Below are 22305 nucleotides of genomic sequence, written 5' to 3' on the forward strand. Positions count from 1 at the left end.
AGAGGCTTGAGATCTGTAAACCTAATAGGAGGAGTACCACCTTTATTTATTCCTAAAATTCTGAGATTTGTTTAGGTCATCTCACAGCATCAAAGTGATTTATTTCAAGGCACAAAGTACTTAAACCCAGTAAAGTGAATTTTGTCTTATTTTCACTCTCTACTTGTTGTATGGTGTTGGAGGGAGAACAGGAGATGGGTCTGTGACTCAGTCCCTCTCCCAGCCAGCTGAGAGGTGTGACAGGAGAAAATTGTGTCTACGTGGAGTGAGAGATTTTGTTCCTTGAAGGGAAAGAAACTGGCACTTTGCTCAGGGCTGGGGTGAAGAGAGAACTTCCATTATTATCTTTCACACTGTGGAGTTTGAGTAAGGGATGGACAAAACCACACTTTTTTCTTACTTATTATTTACAGCACTATTACTTCCCTCCTGATGTCACTGGAAATATCTTTAACTACCGTAACCTCCAAGCATGGCCAGAGGTCAATGTGAAGAGAATCTGGGAGTCCAGAATTCCAGCTTTGTGTAAATAAACAAATATTTTGGTAAATCCCTGAGAATGGAAGCTGGGGGCCATGACACAAAAGCAAACCCATCAAAAATATGCTTCTGTTTTTTGCCTTGTATTTGGTTTTATTAGCAGACTGAATTTTACAAGCAGGAGGATTGCACATACTGTATGCAGTTTGTCTGAAAAGGACTTTCTCTAGAAAGCTGGGGGAAAGGGAAGAGGAGGAAAGGAATAACTTTTCAGAGGCATTCTCCTACTGCTTTTGTCTTTCATTTAAAAAGAGATGCTGACTTATAAGCTAGAAGCTTTCTCCTGTATCAGGATAGTACAGCCTTATGGCCATGCTCTCTGTTTTGCTCCCATTTCAGGAGCTGCACTGAAGGTGAGCAGGGCTTTTTTTTCAACCCAGGCACTCTTCTCCTGTAACATCTGCTTTTCAGAGTAGAGCTTTGCAGGAAATCAGATGTGATTGTGCATTGAGACTTTTTATACTCCAGCCACACAGGTGAGGCTAATTTGCTTCCGAAGTTTTTAATTGGGAAGAAAGCATTTTGAGGTTTGATTGGTCCTGGGCACCTTTCACTGCCTATCCAGTTCTATTAGGTAGAATGCAAACAGGTTGAAAACACGGAACCATTAAAAAAAATAAATTGATCTAATCCTCCACCAGTCCCGTGCCTCGAAAGCCCTTGCAGGATTTGAAGTTCCACAGAAACTCACCCATTGATTCTGACAGCCTGGCATGTGGGAGGAAGGTCTCGTTAGCATCAATGATAACCAAATTGAGTGGGGAGCAGCTAGTCACTCTGCAGTATGATTTTTGGGTGTCCTGTAATTTGACTGCACTGTTGCAGCTTTAAAACTGGGCAGATTCCCAGGGTCCTGCATATATTTAAATAGCTGTATGCTCCTGGTCACCTTGGGAGCCCGGTGGCTGGTGTGGTGTCTGTGTTGTTGTGGACACATTAAGGACAGGAGCAATCATTCACCTGCAAGTGGCTGTGGATGGAGTTTCTTATCAGTTATTTCAGCTCCTGACTAGCAGGTGCGAGCAGGTATTGTTCATCTAAAACTCTGGCTAAGTGAACTGTGCCTTGAAAGCTACATACCCCACTTAATGAAGCAGCCTCTGTTGGGTAGGTGCTGTGTTTTTGTAGAGGACTAGCCCAATTTGCCTTGTACTACCTTAAATTTACAAGCTTAAACCTATATTGCCTAATATGTGTTTGCTTTGCTTTAAATAGGTTTTACAGGGCATAATTTGTTTCCTTGATGATCTCAAGTGTGAAGGTAGTGGTTACAACTCTACAAGGCATCAGAGGAGCATTAATCATCTGCAAATGGTAACAATCTGGTTATTCTAAACTGCATCTTTATGATAACCCATGTATTAGGTAAACAAGTGTTATAACCCTGCACTGAGGCATTGAGATGTTCATGTAACTTTGGGTAAATCAGTGGTACATGACAAAATGAAATTTAGGATTTGGAAGGTCTTAATCTGTCCATGCTGTCATTGGCTGACCCCTGGCTCTGAGCTTGCCTCTAGGTGACCTTTCTAACTGAGGATTGCAGAATCTTTTTCTTCTGATGTCTACCAGTTTTTATTTTGAGGAAAAGAGGCAGAAAATCAGGACAGTTGAAAATAAGTTAAATATAGCATTGTTAGGAACCAGAATGGCTTTACTTTGCCAGAGGAGAGTCATACTTCACATGTGAATGATCTTCTTTTGACCTAAACTTAAACCATGAGTTCGGGGAACTGCCATTTATAGAATTGGTTAAGTCTGTAATTCACTGTGTGAATAACAGGATGGTCTGAAAGAGAAAACAAAGATCATTACTTCTCAACAATGAACAGAATAAAGACTATCAAATTCTCTTGGCTTTTCTTGTTGTTATTTGTGCTTTTTTTGGCTTTTTTTTTTTTATGAGGAAGAATTGGTGGGGTTTCAGAAATACATTCAATCAGTGCAAACCATTTGCTATTGTGGCTGGCAGCTGTTCTGTGTTTCAGATGATGGGCACAGCAACACTTCTTAAGAAACAATTGCTTGCAAAGAACAGATGACTCTGAGATTATGGTTAAGGGAGAATGCACCCCCATAAATTACTGCATTATTATATATCAAGAATACTTTTGTAGTCTGTCATTGAAGCAACCGTTGAGTGGGATTCTGCATCCCACACTTGAAAATTGTCCCAGCTTAGCCAATGGTCCCACTTGAGCATGTGCTTGAAAGCTGAGCATCAACTTCAGCAGCTTGCCTGAGGGCTGACTCAGGTTTTGTGCTGGTCTGGAAGGCTGATGGAATTCTCAGAACAGCTGTCATGTGGTGTTTCCTCTGGTGAGAGGGGACAGCAATATTTGTGTGCTTCCTGTGCTTGTGAAGTACAATGATCACTCCTTCTTTTGCAAAGTTTATTACCTGGCTGAATCACTGGGGAGGTGGGTGGGTGACATCCACTGAGGTGGTGTTGATCTGGGGTGGGTTGAGCTGTGAGTTGCTCAAAGCTCACCTGTTATGAGATGCGGAGTTGCAGGACACAGGGAGCAAAGTTGACATAGAGCAAGCAACTGATGTTAATTGGTGTAGCTGCCTCCCATTAAGGAAGGAAAGCCAAATCAAAAGATTTAATTGGTCAGGATTGAAGATGATTCATCAAGACTGACTAATGCTCTTGGTTTTCTGTGCCACCATCCTGACTTCTGTAGCATGTGGCTCTATGCCTTAGTCATGGTGTCTCACACTGAATAGGATGAGATGTGGTATTACTGTGCTGGGTATGGGTATTCCCATAATGATGTTATTTTTCCCTTCACAATATTGTTTTATAGTTTCCTTTTTTTTAAGACAGCATTAATTCAGTCTCAGGATATTGATGATGAATTGATGTATCAGAAAGTTACTGTGTCAGGTAAGCAGCTGGTCATGTGCAGTTGTATGGTAGGAGATGGGCTGTAATCTCTTGAGCATATCCTGGCTCAGTTTTTGTACAGATTGCTGGGAGACCAAATTCACCATGCTTGTTTATTCCTTCTGTATTGATTCAGGGTTCTAAAGTGGAGATAGTTCAATGCAGAGATAATAAAGAGAAAACAAGTCTGACAGACAATTTGTCATTTTTGGCAAAAGTAAATAACGAGTTTGCAGAGCTGTACAGCCCTGCCTTTGTGTTTGGAGAGTGCACATGATTTACTGCAGGAATCAGTTTGGCACAGCATAGCTGTGCCGATTCAGCAGGACCTACCATTATCTTGTCATGTTTTTTAGCAAATTGACTTTTACAAGGCAGCAATTCAAAAACATGAAAGAGAAATGTGCTGAGCAACCCATCTCTTCTTGTCCCCTCATCCAGTGTGTGCTGGCAAATCTGCCACAGTTGTGCCCAGGGGCACGATGATGCTTGGCTCCTCACTCGCTCGCAGGCTTTGGGCATTCTGTGTGCGTGAGCTGGCGTGGGTCTTGATTTTATTATTGTGTTCTCAAGCTCCCAAGTTGCTGACTTTTCAGCTAAGTGCAACAGTTCACACATGGCTCTCTGTTGTGCTTCGCTTTACACTTTATAGGATTTTAGTGGTACAGCAGGAGTAACAAAAGCACCGTTAGCAACATTTTGTAAATCTCGCTGCTTTTCAGCTCTGCTCACCCACAGCTTGCAGTCTCACACGGACAGAGAGAAGTGGCCAGAAAGCAGTGAGGTTCCCGGGCTTGTCCTGACTAGCACTACCTTTCAGTGCCTCTGAACACAGAATGTTGAGCTAGAGGCATTGCTGGTCTCACCCTGAAGGGCATTTTTGGTGTTTTTAAAGCACCTCTCTATTCTAGTCTCAGCACTGAAGTAGCTGTAGACACAGTATTTCTGCATTCTTATATGATCGTCAAATGTGCATGCATTGTGTTTATTTTTAAGGGGTTAATTTAAAATTGATAGAAATTTCTTACATTCTGGGAATTTGGGATGTTCAGCTCCATCTATGCCTCAGCAAATGGCTTCTATTTAATAACATCTTTGTATATTACCATCTCCAAGAGATGGCTATCTTGGAGACCTAATCTGCGGATGTGCCGAAGGGTGAAAAAAGAGCAAAAAAGCAAGACTGAGAGGAGGGGAGATGGGAGAAGGAACATCTTTGCTTGTGCAGGTTTTTGAATGGATAATGTATGGGATGAAGAGGGGCAGAGATGCTCCAAGAGCACTCTGAGATGAAAAAACAGCTTGTTTAGCTAACTAGGATGGAAATGACAACCCATCCTTTTGTCTTGCTCTCCTGTGAACTAACCAGTGCTCAAGCAGCACTCATCATGCTTGGGGCAAGACTGTGCACAGCTCCTTTTCTGTTCCTTTGAGTTTTGAGATGACACTGCAGAGCCAGTGGGGTTTCCCCTCCAGCTCCTGAGCATAGCAGCTTCTGTCTGGAGGCTGATGACACTGCCAGCTCCTCGTGTTTGGACAGGTCCTCTGGCACCAGTGTGTGCCTGTGTGTCACCACACTCCATGAACCTGCTCCACAAACCCTGTCTCAAGCCACAGTGCTATTTTTCCTGAAGTCATGACTCTTTCCTCAATATAACTTTCCTCTGTAGTAAGTCCTTGTTTCCTTTCCTCTGTAGAAAACATTTGTTACTCAAAAGGTTCTGAGGATTAGCCAGACACACCAGAGATGCCAGCGAGGGAGACCCATCCTGAAGCAGCAGGTTTTGAATCATGCTGCAGCCCATCGCTTGTGTAGGTCTCCCTTCCTCCCTCAAGTAAGGTCTTAAAATCTTTTGAATGACTCACTCAATAGGAAAAAACTCTACTCTGTACTAATGGTTAATGGGTCTTTCTAGCAGATGTAAAATCCAGTGAAACATATACAGTTTCTTTAGTTTTAAGAGGAACAGATGATTTAATAAGCAGCTATAAATCTCTTGGGAATGTACAGACATAGTCCAACAGCAAAGTTCTGCCAGATTTTTCACTGACTAGACTTATAGCCTATGAGTCATAGCAGTCTGCTCCACTCTCCACCTCAGTTGCCTGTTGTTGTTTTGGCTTTTAGGGGTGCTCTGTGCTGCATATGGATTTTTTATCACCTTCTCCTGTTAATGGGCTTGCTCTTTCATCCAGGAGACAGCCTCCAAGCAGTTGACTCTTATTCTCTGTTTCTGCATGACAGTGCATGATGCTTCTTTTCCATTCCCTAGCTCGCCATGTGACTTTAATATTGTATAAGGAAAGTGTTTCTGAGGAATGTATTAATACAGCCTCCTAAATGGGCTTAATAGTGGGAATCCAGCTAAATTAAAGAGATATAACCAGTCTCTTCTTAATATAGTAATGCTTTTCTTCCAGCAGTCTGTGGCCATCTCATGGAGGTTAATAAGTCTATTGTAAGAGTATTTCCAATAGATTCAGTTATTATCAGCTCTTTAGTGATAAGGGAACAGGCAGAAAGCAGAAAATTGTTTCAGTTGCCTGTGTCTTGTGCTGAATTGCAGGGGATGGTTGTATTTTCTAAAGTATTGAGCTGCTGTTCCAAAAGGATGTAAAATGACACACAGTGTTTTACAAATTTCTTTGGCATTGTGCTGGCCTGCTGGCTCTCTGAGAGTGTCTGAGATATCTGGGAAGAGGGGCTGCAAGCTCTTGTTTTATTTTACAGCTGGTTCACCAGCCCTGTGAATTGTACTTGGGAGCCACACTAAAGGAGGTGAGGAATTAAAACTACTAAGACTTGCTCCAGGTCACACCTAGGTAAACTAGAGATAAAACTAGTGATAAGACAAGACTTTATGAGGAATATTTAACCATTGTGGAGGCTTTTACAAGACAGGTGCATTGCAGCTTATTTTAAATGCAGCTGGATGGAGGGGATTTTAAAAATGACCCACAGCACAGGTTTTTTTTTGTTTTAAATCTCACAACGTAACTACAAAAAATCTAAGAAAAATTGTGCAAAATTCTCACTTTGTCAGAATAAACAGTTGGCAGTAAAAATCAGGTTCTAATTCTTTCGGTGGCTCAGGACAGCATTTACATTTGTTGCCGTCTGAGACCATGTAAATGGTTAGGGGAAATTCTTTTTTCAGTGGTAAGGATGATGAGGAAACCCTGTTCATGCTTGACCTTTTTCAGGCTGGAGTAAGTATCAAAAATGCTTAGATACAAAGCAGGTTAAGAAATTAGAAACAGCTTAGAGGCTGTTTAATGCACAGAATTGCATAATGTGACCAAAAATAGATATTGTTTGAAGTTCACAGTGGAATTACAATTTACTGCATTGTTCCAACACCTTCAGAAAGCCAAACAGGCCTTATGTTACTAGGCAAAGAAAGCTATCCAAGATCATATACCTGCATGGTGTCAAGAGCAAGAACAACATTTGACTCTTGTGACTCCTTGTTAGCCTCTCCACACAGTGCAGGAGGAAGCACAGAGGTTTTCAACACCATGCATATGTGCAAAACCAGCCCTTTCAGCTCTTTCTGACAAACTGAAAGAGTTGCTTTATGCTTTCAGTAAGCACAGAGCTCTCATGTTTACTGATGGGACTTTCACACATCAGGAAATCAGAAAACTGGAGACGTAACCAGCGTGTCTGTTCTTGAATGAGGAATTTTCCCCAGAGCGAGTTGTGATGTGTGCTCTTAATGATTTGCATCTTGCAGTTCAGACTTTCCACGAGCTGCTTCCAGCACTGTAGGCACTAACTTGTGTTTGAGTGCACACACACCCACCCAGCTGCAAGGGTAACAGCCAGAGCTCCCATGTTTAGATCTTGGCATAACTCTGATTGGGGATGTCCAGTTCCCTTGGCAGCCTGGCCCAGCTGTGGGGTTTAGGTGGAGATGTTGGTGCAGCATTCAGTGCTACCCCAGGTTAGAGGTTAGCTAGAAACTGAGGCTTTGGAGAGAGGTTTTGCTTGCCCTTCTTCACTAGCAGCATGACCTTTTGCAAACTTTCTGGTGTGTGGTCTGTGCACACTGAATGGTTGACACTGAGCCTGTGTTGTGGGATTTCACCACTTCCATAGTATGAACAGCAAGCAGCAGCAGTTCCAGGGAGGCAGTTTTGTCCCTTCCCTTAAAACAATGTACATAGCAATGGGGAACATCATGTGACTGCATGGACCTTATCCAGTGTTTTAAAGGGGAAATATCTCTAACAGTGTCCTGGCCTATGTAAACTGTATAGTTTTCCCAGACTTGGAAGAAAAGCACTGGTACTTTCCCAAGTTCCGCCCTTTTCAGTTTGATGTGAGAAAAAAAAAAAAAAACCAGAGTAGATTCTTGCTTTCCTTCTGTCTCTAAAATGGGAAGTAATGTAATGAAAATAAGAAATTATGCTTTTTCATGTCATGAGGCAAAATCTTATCTCTGAATCATCTGTTTTGATGAGAATGAAGCAGAATGTGTACTTTTTTTTTCTTAAGTAATAACCTCTACTCTTAGTGGTGAAGAAAAGATATGTAGGTGTGTGATTCTCCAGCAGCCTAAATGTAGATGTTGGGACAGTCCACCCCTGGATATGGGGCTATTTTCAGAGACATCTCCCAGCTTTGTTTGGAAGAATGCACAGAATTGAAGGAGGAAGGATGACTTTGCTTTTAAAGCATTCATCTGGACCTTGGGTGCTGGGAGCTGAATTTCCAGCACTGGGACTGGCTTCCTCTGTGGTCTGCAGTGTGTTGCTCTGGGAATGTGTGTGCCACACAATGGATGGCAGCACAAAGGGCCCTGAAGCTGACTCCAGGAGGTCTGCACCGCCCTGCACTGCAGCGGGGCACTGCCTGGTGCCAGGGCCCCTTCCCAGAAAATGCAGCTGCACCAGTTCAAGCACTGCTTTGTGCTGTTGGTGCTCTTCTGCTTCCAGTTCTGGCATTCAAGTGGTTGTGGCTCATTTGGACATCTCTGTACCACACTCCTATTGTAAACCCAGGAAGCACTGAGGTACTGAGAAACAACCACAGAGTTCATAAAATGTTTTAGAACTGTCTGCATGGTCTGGTTTTGGATTTCTTTTGTTTTGTTTTGCTCAAACTCATCCTAGTCACTCCAATGTCACTGACTTTCATTCCCTCTGTGGCACTGGAAACCAGCTAGGAAAAAAGCCTCATTTTGGCTGTTTCCCATGCCCAAACTGTTTTCCAGAAAACTCCAGTTTTGACTGACCCCAACTGCCTTCCAGGTTCTAACTCTGGCCTTGGGGCAAGCAGCAGAGCCTGGTATTTAGAGCACTGTTGGTCACTCAGAGTTTCCAGAGGGCCAGTGTGCAGACTTGCACACAAAGCCATTGAACTCGCTTTTCCAAGCAGCCACACTGGAGCGACATTTGTGTGGCTTTGCAAAGCACCCTGAGGGCCTTGAATGAAAGGATCTCTGCATATTCAAAGCAATATTATGTTTATCTGCTCTACCCAAAGTAGAGAAGAAAATGCTTTATTGTCTGTGGCTTGAGATCTGCCTGCTATGATGTTCATGACAGTACAAAAGACAAACTCTTTGCGTCCCTGAGAAAACACGTGCTGCCAATGCCTTTGATTTCCATGGGGTGAAGGTGGTGGGAGTAGTGCTGGACCAGTGCTTGCACTATCCATCCTCCCCAGAGATGAGCAGTGGGGCTCACAGGCAAATCATGTTAGCAGCAGTTCACAGGGTCTCCAGGCCAGCTTGGAAGTACAAGTCATGGCTAAAATAAAGGAAACCAACTGTGATAGCACACAGAGAAGGCATTGCCTTTTGTCCAAAGGAACATCAGGCTGACACTTTCTTCTTGGAGTCTCTTGGCTCCTAGCATTTGGAAGATAAGATCTGTCCAGTCAGAGGGGTCTGTATAAACTTCCTGTGAACTTCCATAGTTGATGATCAAAAGGAATCACAAAACATGTTGTCATTATTTATCTATTTATTTATCTATTTAGAAGTTCAAAGACTGTACAGTGCTATTGGTTGTGATTTTTTTTTCCCTCATGTAAACAAGGTGATATCATACTGGATGCACAGCCTGAGGCCCACATTTTCCATTTTGAGTTTAACTTAAGAACTGTTTTGCTCTGGAACGCATCTTTGCAGGGGGAAAAATGTGAAAACTGCAACCACCACTGATATTCTGCTTCAGAAGTCATCTCTGCAATGTTTTCTCTCCTTGTGTCCCTTGCTTTGCTAAAAGATTCTCTTCCCTTTATTAGCTTCATATAGCCAGTGTAACAATAGAGACAGTTCCCAACAGCATCTTTTTCTTTGTCCCACTACCTGGGACAAAGTACAGGTAGTGGGATACCTTGACAAGCATTTGAAGAGCTCCCCTTCAGCTGGAGATTTGGCTTATATGACCTATAATATCATAATTCATGTGCTCTAAGAAGGATTCTGCCCCTCTGTTCCCATTAAGTCAAAGCTTTGCAGCACTTGCTCAGATTCACACAAGTTTTAGTCCTCCCAAAGTTATATTCTTGTGTGTTGTGCTTCAGTGCAATTCCAGGTGTGAGGAGATCTGTTTTTTGAATTGTCTTTTAGTCCCATGTGGAGCATCTTGTGTCACAGGATGTGTACTGTGAACAGGGGCAACAGAAACTTGTCCTTTCACTTCTACTTGAAAGAAACAGTGGTGAAATGAGACAAACGGAGACCTTGCATTCATGTGCGGTCAAATCAGAATCCTGTGGAGTTTCAAGCAACTCATTGACATCTCTCCTGATATGGCTGGCTCCCAGAGGAAGCCTGCTTGTCTCATTTGCCCTACTGGTTGGGGCAAAAATCCACCCTTGATGGGGATATGCAGACAGGACAAACAACCTCTCCTGGGGGGCTTCTCCCCCTCCGTCAGTTTTGGACCTACATCTTCCTGTCTCTCCCTTTTGGACATGCCTGGGATGCAGCAGAGCTGTGCAAGGAAGGTGTTGACTGGAAGGAAGATGGGTTGCAGACAGGGCCGGCTCTGGAGAGTTAAGGAGCAGAAGGACTTATTTACATGAGATTCCCACCTTTTGGATATCCCTCTGGCTTGGCTTGTGCCTTGGCCTGGTGCCATCTGACACAGTTTGCAGTGCTGGGATGTTGAGGGCTGGCTGAATTGGCTGCCTGGGCCCAGAGCCAGTTTGTATGGCTTGTTTGGCTTTGCACTGCTTTTCTAGCAGGGTGAGCTGTAATATGTGTATCCTGTCATGAATCAGAGCATAGGTATGGATAATTCTCAAACCAGGCATTCACATGAGTTAATTCCATGCTGTTCATGTTTAAAGTTGTTTTATTAAGGAATTATTCAGCTTATTGCTCAGCAAAATTTTCAGCATCTTTAGTAGGTTTAGAATGAGGGTTGTGTCTCAGTATGACCAAACAGTGTCTTAAAGCTTTAATTGCCAAATAAAAACTCTTTCCACCTCTCTTTTCTAAAATATACGACATTACTAATGCTCCACTTTGGTAAAATATTGTAGCACGTATATTTAAGTGTATTTTTAAGTTCTTTTGAAGTCAATGTTTAAGTGCTTTGCTGAATCAGGGCCTAAAATAATAATAGTCACAAAGTTAAGCCACTTTATTTTTGAATGAGTGTTTGCACAGCAACTGAGTGCATGTCACCTTCTTGTCATGACCCCCAGGTGCAGCTCTCCCCTTAGTTTCAGTGAATTAGAAACTTTTTCAAATTGCTGTCTTGCACACAGTTGCAGTGTCAGGGTCAGACCCAAGTATGGCAGGCTCTCATTTGCAGAATGAGATCAAACTGAAATGGGATAGAGGGCCATAAAGGGATTGGCAGCATCTCAAAGAGAGCACAGCTATCATTAGTCATTTCCTATATACATACTATATAAATACTGGGGATATGCACACACAATTTTTTTTCTTTTCTGGGTTGGTGAAACCAGTAATGTGCTGCAAACCTGATCCTTGCTAGATCATTGAGGAGGTCATGGAAAATTAATTCTCCTGTTAGAAGAGAATGGATCTGATATAAGTGCTGGATCTGATATAAATGGATCTGATATAAATGGATCTTAAATATACGTGCTAATGGATCTGAAATGGGGGAAGAAAACAAGTCTGTAGCTGACTGATCTTAGTTTTTCACCTCTGCAGCCCCCTTGCAACTGGGGAGCTCCTATGTTGAGGCAGCTCCTTTGCTATTGTTTGCAAGGCTACAATCTGCTTTTGTGCTACCTACTTGGATACCACAATCCTAGCAAAACATGCAGTGGGGCAAAATGTAAGTTAACATGCCACTCACTGAAGGCAGTGGAAGGTTTAATCACTTTGGTAGAATGATACCTTTGGGGTCAGAGGTGTTATCTTGTGCCACTTGCTTTGTTGTTGTTTCATGTTCTTACACCAGCATGTTGGAGTGTTACCAATAAGGGCCAGTGCTGTGCGCTGTTAATTTAAAGAACTCACTGGTGCTATGGGACTGCTTCAGAGTGTGTGGTGGCTGCTGCCCTGCCTGTCATCACTTTGCCCCACCTGGTAGTCCACAGAATTCCCTATGCAAAAGTATTGAGCGCTGGCTCTCTATAAAAAGAGCAAAGAACACAGTTTTTGTAGTGCATGTGTGCTTTACATTAAGAGCTGGCTCAGGCTTTTCCCCTTATTTCCATACCTCTGCAAGTCACTGCCTGGTGATGGGGAAGTGCTGCTCCCAAGCTCCCTGCCTCTCCCAGGGTGAGGTCAGCAGAGGCTGCAGGCACTTTCAGCAGTATTGGGTTAAAACCATACTGGAACAGACTAATTAAGTTTCACTTTTGCTGTTGAGTCTGAAATGATAGAATTTCAAACAAATACATATTTGTTGAAGTCACTGGAAAGATGGTCGGTAAATGTGTGGGGATGACACAAGGAAGAGCAATAAGGTGGCCATCTTCAATGGGAAAGGGGCAAAAGCCCTTATGAAGGGCAGAAAGTTTTTTAAGGAGGAGCAAAATCTTAAGTAACTTTGCAGGAGTGTTTTTATCTAAAAAATGCAAAGGAAAATGTTGCTGAAGTTGAAGCAGTGATTAATTTGAGTTTATACCTACCAGAGATTTGTGCTGCTGTTGTGGCTGGCTTAGTCTGGAGCTCACCTCTGATGGCGTGTTTTCACCTACTGAAAGTGATAAAATTTCATGAGAAGCAAGTCTGATTTTTGTTTCCTCTCCTGTTGCTGCTGATGGCTGCTTGGAAAGCATTCAGTAAAGCATCTCAGACTGGGCATCTCATGTTTCCCTTTCAGGCAGAGCCTCCAGGTGTGCCTGGTGAGGGCTCCTGCTGTGCACTCACGGTGCTCAGTGCATGTCTGCTCCTGTGCCTCACGTGGCTGCTCCATCCTGGGGCCAGGCGTGTAGGAAGGTGTGTGCTCAACCAGTCAGAAAGGGGAAGTGTATCTGAAATAGGGAACTCAACATCAGCTGCTTGTGAGTAATGGGCTGTCTGTCTCCTGCAGGGAGCTCAGGGTACACACTGTGATGCCTTTTGATGGCAGGGTAGCTGTGATGTTGTAATTAATGCAAAATCAGCTGTTCACCATGTCCTCTGTTTAAGATTTCAGAACCTAAATTGTGTCCTGATGTATTGATGTGCTCAAATGAAAGCTCAGTGAGAAAAAAGTAATATGTGGGAATGGCTCTTGTTTCGCTGGGATTAATCTGAGCTACATCTGTCCCCTTTTGGCAAGGAACTGATTCAGGGTGTATTCATGGGGCTTAGAATAAAAATGTGCTTGTCTGAAGGCTTCTGTGGTAGTCATCTGCCCAAGGCCAAAGCTTGGGTCATAGTTTTACTACTGTGCCTTGTTCCTACATATTTGTGTATGCATGATATATTTTAACAACTTTACTTGCTTTGCCTGGAATTTTAAACTACAACAGAGTGTGTATGTAATGCACACAGCATTTTCCATGATTTATGAATGCCAGCTTGCCTGCTGCCCCATATCCTTGCCATATATGCAGATGTGGTCACAGAATGAAGTGCCACAGAGCCTTGCCATGAACACTGGAGTGGGATGTGATGCAGATGGTTGGTACATACTCCCATGTTACCAGTAATGGGCTCTACAGAAGGGCTGAGCATGATCAGCCATTTCACTTGTGTTTTGTCACTCACATTCCTAGGCTGTTTTTTTATTACTTCTGTGTCTTTGAACACTCCCTCTGCAGTGATGCAGTGTTAAATGTTACTTTCCTGTGAGTAGTTAGCAGTTTCCCTCTTTCCCCAGTCACACTGCTGAAATTATGCCCACTTGCAGCATGTGATGAATTTACCTTAGTCATACACCAAAGGAACTTTTCAGGACAAAACCAAGTTATAATTCCTTAATATTTGGCTCTCATGGCTCTGGATGGGCATCACTGATGCATTCTTAGTGGAACTTAGTGTGAAATTGCAAACTTAGCATATGGTGCTTTCATATCTACGAACTATTTGTTGTGATGTCATTTCAGCATCTTCTGGACCCCTGACAGCTTAAGTAGCTGTTTTGTTATGTTTATCTACCTGTGAGTAGTCTGCACACAGTTTTTGGTAGCAGTGTAAAATATGCCTCATGTATATGCTTTTGTTTGATGTTCTTGTTAGAGAGAGAGAGGTGGTTTCAGTGTGCATTCTGCTGGGAGCCTGTCACTCACAAAATTCAGAGTTTTCCAAAGTACAGGCAATAATATGCTCTGGTGTAGTTTATGTGTAAGAATGGCTATATGGAGACAGGTATTCCCTGAAACATCTTGGCTATCTCACACAACCAGAAGAGTAATATATTGGAACTCTTCAATCTCTTCATGTAGAAACCTAGTTATGTTGATTATATCATGTATGTTTTCTTGTGTTCAACTCCCAAAATAACATATAAAGGATTTCATATGCTAGTGTTGAGTTTTAAACACAGGGATGGAGCATCATAACAGCACAATGAAGTGGTTAATAGATACAGAAGAAATTGATTTGCTATTTAGCTTGGCGTAGGGAGCTTTGCAATTTTCTGTCCACTAGAGGGACTGCTGCTTATACTGCTCATTGCAGAACACAGACTCATGAAGTCCCTTCAGTATCTTTTACAAAGTTTTAAAACTTTGCATGACTGACTCCGATTAAATCCTCTCAAGAGTAAGTCTCCAAGGTATCTCTCAAAGTGTAAAAACTTTGGGCACAGTACTCAGAATAAGAGTCCAAATATTTTTAAACTGAATTTTCTTAATAAATGTTCTTTCTTTTTTATAAGGTATTTTCTGTTCTCTTGATTTATCAGCCCAGACTTTCCTATATGACGTTGGTGGGGATTAATTTGGATTCTTTTTGTCAAGGAAAAAATGTTTTATGTCTTTATTTATGTTTGGTCTAAGTTTTGTTTTGCAACCATGGTGCCAGTGAATATGGTAAACTAATCAGCTCTTGTATTCTCAAACGTCAGTGAAATAGGTTTCTCCTTTAACTGGGAGATAGCAAGCTTTGGGTAAGCAGCAATTAAACTTATAGTCAGTATGAGAAAACTTCCAGATGTATCTCTGTGTTCTTGTTTAGCTGGGGGATTTTTTCTGTTTGTTTGTTTGAGCTGCATGTTTCTGATCTGCCCAATTTTCTTCTTAATTACAGAAACATGAAAGAATACAGGAAGTCCTCCATGACCTTATGAATACCTGCGCTAATTAAGTCACTGGCTTGGTACTGGGAGAACAGCAAGGTAAGCAGTCAGGCCATGCCAGCAGAATTTCTTGTAATCTGCATGATTGTATTTCAACAAAGCTTCAGTGCTTTCACATATCAAATTCATAAGTAGTCAGGCAAAGAGAAATAGCCTGCAGGTCTGAATGTGATAGATTTACTTTTAGTTCAAAGCTTTGGTGAGTAAACATCTCTTTTTTTCCTTCTGGGAAAAAAAGTACAAGTTTTGTGGTCGTTTTCTCTTTTTTAGAAGGCAATATCTCTAATTTCCACAATCAATTCCTGCCCAAATCTCAGCTTCCTGGGCTGACTCTGGGGAGGGGCTGGAGGAGGGGTGGAATGTTTCAAAACTTAGCTGATGAAAAGGCATGCTGTTTTGTGGATGCCTCCCAGAATTGTTTAAATCTGTGTGTGTGTGTGCGCGCGCTTATGAAAGGGGGGGGAGAGAGATCTCCATGACAACTGGCCTGGCCAGTCTGTGTTCTCTGCAATCATTGTAGCTGGAATCAGTGCTCAGAGAGGTCATATGAAGGAGTTATGGGAAGCACAGCAGGTATTAGACACTAAACGACTGGTTTTCTGATTGCCTCAGATAATAACACAGAGTTTTGTCTGGGAAATACAAATCTGAGAATGGAGTGGAAAGGGAAATGCTCCAAATTTCAGGTAACAAAAATTGCCTTTTTAATGTTATGTCCTCCCATTGTAAAGTTTGATGATTTAAATTTTTTTTTTTAATTGGTGGTGGTGTTTACTCCCGGCCGAGAGTGCCGGAGTGAGCTTGGATTCCCTAACTCTGGGGAATGATGTCATGCAGCAACAGTTGGATTCTATTAGCCAGGGAAAGAGGAAACATCCTGCATTTTTTGTTTTTGGGGTGGGAGGGGGGAAGGGAGTTACTTTGGCTCTTTGTTGAATCGTGTGCAAAGGCTACAAGAAGTGTTTTAAAAAATTTGTAACAAATTAATTCCCAGAAAATACCATTTAGGACCCAGACAGCACCAAAGCTCAAACTCACTGAAATGATTATTGCTATATGAAAGAAAATTATTATGGAAATGTTACAGAAATCAGAGGACTTTTATTTCATCTTGAATGCTCCTATATTCATCTCTAATGAGAAAATTAATTAAACCACAATTAAGCAGAGGATTTGGAGCCTCCCTGCACTTGGGATCCTTTAGTAATTGTTTGGAGAATGTGCTGCTATAGAGTTTCTTCTGGGTTGGGCCCTCTCTCAAGCGGCTGCTCATGAATAGATGATGCTGGCAGCATTGTTCTTAATAAGGTTTTCAGTCCTAGACTGTGTATTTCATAGCTTTAGACCAGCCTTTTAGGGAGAAGACAGTGGGGAAAGAAAGCAGAAAACTCATAATTTCAGCAATTTGAAAGGGACTTTTCTTCCCAGCTTTCCTTTTGCTAAATACTGTATTAAATGCTCAATGCTAGGGCATAATTTAAAATTAAAGTTTTAAATTTCAAGCAGAAAATACCTTATGGGTGTACAACTGTTGTATCCTAATGAAAAGACTTAAAAACTTAATATAATCCTACTTTGCCAAACATCACAAAACCACATTGTATCAGCAACCATGATGAATATATTAGGTCACCATTGTGCTGTTTAGATTTGCCTTTGGAGATGCTCATTTCTACTTTTATGCTGCTTTGTTCCCTTCAGTGAGTTTCAGACATGATCCAAAGCTCCATGGAGTCCATGGGAGTTTTCCCGTCAACTTCAAAGGGCTTGGGATCAGCCTCTGCCTGAGAACTTCCCAGCCTCTGTGTCAGTCTTTTGACTGCAGGACCAGGCCACAGGCTCTGCCTTTTCTTTCTTGAACTTTCCAAACAGAAGGTCTTTTGTGTTTCTCCAAACAATGCCAGACGCCGCTGACTGGCTTCAGCGTGGCTGCTAATAACACATGCTGGAGATGACAGTGACGCTGATCTCCACTTTCTCCTCAAACCTTCCTAGAGGGGAAAGAATGGAAATCAGAAATGGAAATAGAAATCTTTCTATCTCACCTCCCTCCCCACAAATGGCTGTTGTTTATAAGTATGTGTGTGTGTAAATTGTTCCTCGGTTATAGGGCTGTGCTTCAGAGGGGAGTTCCAGGAAGACTTTAGGGAAAAAAAGCTGTCATTGCTGTGACCTACCCCAGAGCACTCATGCAGGAGGAGCAGGCTGTGTTGGAGCAGAACTGACAGCTGTCATCTGCAAACTGAGGGCTCATCAGCACTGCCTAACACTTTGTGTCCACCTCTTGCCTACCAGCTTGATTCCATAAATAAATGCTACTGTTAGCAAATTTCGATAGCCTGGGGAAAAATAAATTCATCTCTTTGGCTGGGATCAGTTTAATAAGAAATCCTTGTGCTATTTTTGACTAGAAATTAAATATCTGTGGAGCTGGTGTCCTAATTTGAACCATCTCCCTCCTTAAGAAGGAACATTGTGATTATTTCCCAATTTTAAGGTTAATTTGAGGGAAAAATGCTATTGGATCCTGAAATTTCTAAGACAGACAAATCTAATGATTTTCAGTGTTAGAACTGCTGCTTTTAAGTGCTTACATTTTACAGATTATCATCCTAGCAATCCTGAGAGGTGTCTGCAAGGTGTTCTAAGCCGGGTATTCCAAAGGCAGCAGTGGGTTTTTGGTGTGTATCTGTTTGCTGTGATGCAGCAGGAAGCCTGGTGAATTCTCTCCTAGAGTTTCTGGCTGAGTGGCACTTCCCTTAATGGTCTATGCTGTAGCATTTGCAAGTTACTTTGAAAAGTGATACAAGGCATCATTCCCTTGGTCCTTTAAGATAATTTCCATGTGTTCTAGCATTCTGAATGGTTTCAAATGAAGTTTTCATATGTTATGCCTTGTATACCTTACAAGTAGGGGATAATAATAAAAATTATAATATATTTGTACCTCAATTGTAACAAGGTTGACCCATTGTTTTTTCATCTGCTGAGGGAGTGAGCAATTCAGGAAGGCTGCTGGTATAGCTGGTAAGGCAGGTGGAGCCCTTGCAGAAGTCTGTGCAGGTGTAACAGCTCTGTGTTCAACACAGCGCCTCTGGACAGGTCATTAGCTCAGCATTTACAGCTTTCTGTAGTTGTCACTTTATAAGTGCATTCATGTCTGTTTTTCAAAGAGAGTTGCTTTGTGTCCTCCTGATATAAATCTCCTCACTGGTCCCAGGTGTCCACCATGTTTCTGCCAGTGGGTGGCTCCGAGTTTTCCAGAGACATTGGTGAGGTTCTTTGGTGGGATTAATTGCTTTCTGTCTCACTGTACTTAGAAGGAAAGTGAATGGACCCAGTAGGAATTTTTTTTTTGTTCTCTGTTCTTGACTGTCTACAGAGTAATTTTTATATTCTGAGGTGTTTTAATTGCTTGTTTCATCTTGCATAGATCCTGTCTTCTGTACCTCCTTGTACACCCTCTGTCCATAGGCTGACAGCAGATGTTTGTGCTGTCTAGTGAAGTCAATTCTAAGTTAACTGCTACCCTGATGCATTTGTTTTTATTACTAAGAAATTCACTGCTTTGCAAATGAGCTGAGGCTAGCTAGAAGCCTAGGACTGACTTTGTCTGTACAATTCAATATTAGTTTCTGGTCTTATTCCTTTCTCTAGATTACTACAAAGTCCTTTCTATTTTTCTTCTTAGGGAAAGTCTGTGAGACATTGGAAAAACCCTGTAGTTTTCTTTGTTTCTGCTGTTTCTGTTGAAGGTTGATCTTGAGAGCACCTGGTTGTGGACAGATGTACCATTAAATTTTTGAACATGAGAGCAGTATTCTTCATCTGTAACTTTATGCCCATTATAGGTAGAATTAATTGATTGAAAAAAATAATGCTGCATGTTTGGTAGAGCTGCTGATGGTGATGCTCAAATCTTTCCTGATTTTCTGTAAGTTAATTTCAATTCCAGCAGTATGAACAATGAGTTTTCAGTTGTTTCCTCTCACGTTCTGTTTTCTGGTCATGAGTGACTTCCCAAGGTGTAAAATGTGACACACAAAAAGATCTGCTCTGTGCAGCTCACACTGGAGATGGGTATGGCTGCCTTTAATTACAGCAAGAGCCTCGACAGGATGGCACTGTCATTGTGCTCTGCGGTGCAGGCTCTCATTAGTGCTAATCAGTGATCTCTCTTCTGGCTGTGCATCTTTGACCCAGTTACTTTGCTCAACTTAGCACAGTTGCTAGTGTGACACAAAGCAGACTCTTGGCACAGCCCTGATCACAGAGCAGGGCAAGATCTGGCAACTTTCACACAAATCCATTATAATTAAGGCTTCCGGTCTGGGATTTAAACTGTTTCTTTCTCTTAAAAGCCTGAGAGGCTTTTAAAAGTATTTTTTCAGGCTGAAAATGGACTCACTGCTGTAGAAGCAAAGTCCCCAGGTGGTAATAGCTTTAGGCAGACCTGGAAGAAACAGGTGCTGCTCTTGCTCCTTCATCAGGCTTTGCAAACCTGAGTGCTTTTTGAACAGAGCCTCCCAGTTGTTCCCCAGTTTCTTGTGACAACAGAGTCCCCTAATCAGTTACAGGGGTGTTGCACAGTTGGCTTTCCTCCAGTGCCAGCTCTTATTCTGAGTTCAAGCCTCATGTAACATTAATCTTCTCTGCCCACTTGGAGCCAAACTGCTGTAGTCAAGGGGCTGTTCAAAGGAGTCCTGTTTCCCAACCCTCTCAGAGGCAGTGCTTCCTCCTGGAACCCTTTTTGCTCATCCTGTTGCAATTTGATGACAAGAAGATGAATTGGAGGCTAAAACTTTTGCCAATGGCAAGAGCATAGTCTGGCATCCCCTGTGCAGCTGGCATGCAAAGGATACAAGCCAGCAAATTATCTGTGCTCTGGGCCAGCTGACCCTGTTGGTTTATGACCAGAACATCCCTCCTGTCTTTAAAGCTTCCTTGAACGTTAAAAGGTGTCACTAAACATTTACCACATTTATGGGGCATGCTGAGGACAGCTGGGCAATTTTGACAGTCCAGAACCTGTTCCCTACAATGCTGTTTCATGCCTTCTTGGTAGAGAGCAAAAAGCAATTTGAGCTGTAGCAGTATAGAAACATTTGCAGCTGCACAACTCACATTCCTGTGTTTCAGTCTCTCACAGGCTCATGCAGACCTTCTATTATTAGTTTTAAAAGAATAGCTGACAGCTGATTAATTTGAATGGCGTATTCCAGAGAGAGCTGTTTTATGACTGTCAAGAGTAGCAAGCCAAGAAAATATTGACTGAAGTTAAAAAGAGATTTCTGATGTAGAGCACAATCTTGTTTATCCTAAAGATTTGTAGGGGACAAAACCATCTTCATACCACCCTGCTGTCAACATGTTCAAGCCCATGCTGGGGGAGGTGAGAAGCTGAACAGCTCAGCCTGTTTTGCATTCATTCCCTCACAGTTTTCTGGGAGAGTTCCCAGGAGTTTCCTGGCATGCTGTCACAGGGCAGGGGCTGTATTGCAACTCAGCCTTTAAAAACCCACCTAAAAAATAATTTCAAGTGACTCATTCTGGTGTTGGGTTTTGGAGAAGGGTCAAGTTGGTTTCAGAGGGGAAGAGTGAAAATAAAGCTACTTTGGACAATGGATATGCTCTGTGTAATCAGCTGATACTCTGGATTAGAACCGCTCTCCTGTGTATCAGACTGGGTTTCACTGTTGAACTGACCCTGCTGCACTCAGGCTCGGGGCAGCAGACGGGCTTTTGGAAGGGTATGAAGATCTAAGAGCAGACATTGGTTTTTCAGTGGTGTCTGGTCACTCCTTTCATTTCCTGTGGAAAGCACTGCCCTTGTGTGCCACTTGTAAGCGAGACACTGTTCACAGCATGGACAGCTGAGACACAGTTACAATACTCTTGCCCTGACCTTAGGCGTCAGTGGAGAAGGAGAGCCAGTCCTGTCCCTGGAAATGATCCATTTAGGCCTTCTGCCTCCTTCAGCATCAAGCCTCTGCTATAATGTTGAAATGTCACTTCCTTTCATGGGTCTGTTCCCCCTGACCTTCCTGTGGGAGACTCCAGTAGGGCAGGAGTCAGAAAAGGTCAGAGTGAAGACAGGCACTGCACAAAAAGGCAAAATGGTGCCCTAGTAATGAGATTTGTTTCATGTAAAAGCTGGATGAAGGCAGAGGTTGAATTAACTCCATTTAGAAACACTGACTTGGTGCCCGCATGTTTGGAGCTCTTTTCATGGTGAGGGGGGCTGCTATCCAGGCTGGTTGAGCAGAGAACCCATCAGCCAGTTATACCTTTTCTGATTCAATCTCAGTGTACAGTAGAATGTGCTGTCAGATTTTCCATGCTCTCCTCTCCTATGAACATGTTATCCAGGTTTCTGCTGAAGTACATCATGAGCTGAGGGTCCCTGCTGTGATTTATTTACTATTGGCTGATGTGTATGAAGCAGAAAACAAATGTAGGCATGACTCAGTACAAAAATGTCAATCTGACTTGTTCTGCAATAGCACAGGATACCTCCTGGGGTCAATAACCATCTGCAACAACTGGGCATTCAAAAAGCAGCCCGAGGTCATCAGCCTGCAGTGCCTTATCAGTAGTTCCCAGTGCAGCTCCTGTGCTTGTGACTCTGATAATGGCTGTGCTACCTGTTCTAAAAGTATGGTCAGATCCTCAGGTAGAGGAAGGCAGTGGAGTTATGCTAAAGGTTTTCATGATTTTTCTGGAAAATCTGTGCAGTTCTTGTTCTAGGTAGGGCAGGCTGATTGAAAAGTGGCCATCTACCCATAGACTTCAGGGGTCAGGGAGTGGCTTCTCTGGTCAGGCTGTGAGATGTCCTGAAATCCTGAAAAAAATCGTCTTTCACCACCTCAATATTTCCATGTACAAAACCAGGCTGCAATTGGTGAATTCTCCTGTGTACCAGCCTCTTGCTGAGCTGTATCAGGTGTGTAACGTCATTTTGGCAGCTGCATTTCTGGTGAGATCTTGGCTACAGCAGCAGTGCCTCTGGGCTAACTTTGCTTCCAAGATTTGGCATCACGAGTCCCTCAAGGGGACTCGTGATGCCAAAGGGGCAGTGACAGGACAGACTCCAAAGTGAACTGCCACTGATTCCTGAGAAGGGTGGGTTTTTACCACCTGTATGGGTGCCAAATGATATGCTGGCTTCTGGACGCATCAAAGTGTTTACTATTAAAAAATGA

The 22305-nt window shown here is 42.6% G+C and overlaps 1 protein-coding gene across 3 annotated transcripts in view; it reads left to right on the top strand.

The window, feature by feature from the left end:
• DENND2B (DENN domain containing 2B) overlaps window positions 1–22305 on the top strand; it is a 154084-nt gene that overhangs the window by 21895 nt on the left and 109884 nt on the right. For 2 of the 3 annotated variants that reach the window (XM_030950092.1, XM_030950094.1), the window contains exon 2: window positions 15055–15142. The gene's annotated coding sequence lies outside the window, so the exon portion shown is untranslated. Of the gene's footprint in view, window positions 1–15054; window positions 15143–15715; window positions 15790–22305 lie in introns of all 3 variants that reach the window. The other variant, XM_030950093.1, reaches the window with a different exon arrangement.

The sequence above is a fragment of the Camarhynchus parvulus genome, chromosome 5 (genome assembly GCF_901933205.1).
Source record: "Camarhynchus parvulus chromosome 5, STF_HiC, whole genome shotgun sequence".
NCBI classification, from domain to species: domain Eukaryota; kingdom Metazoa; phylum Chordata; class Aves; order Passeriformes; family Thraupidae; genus Camarhynchus; species Camarhynchus parvulus.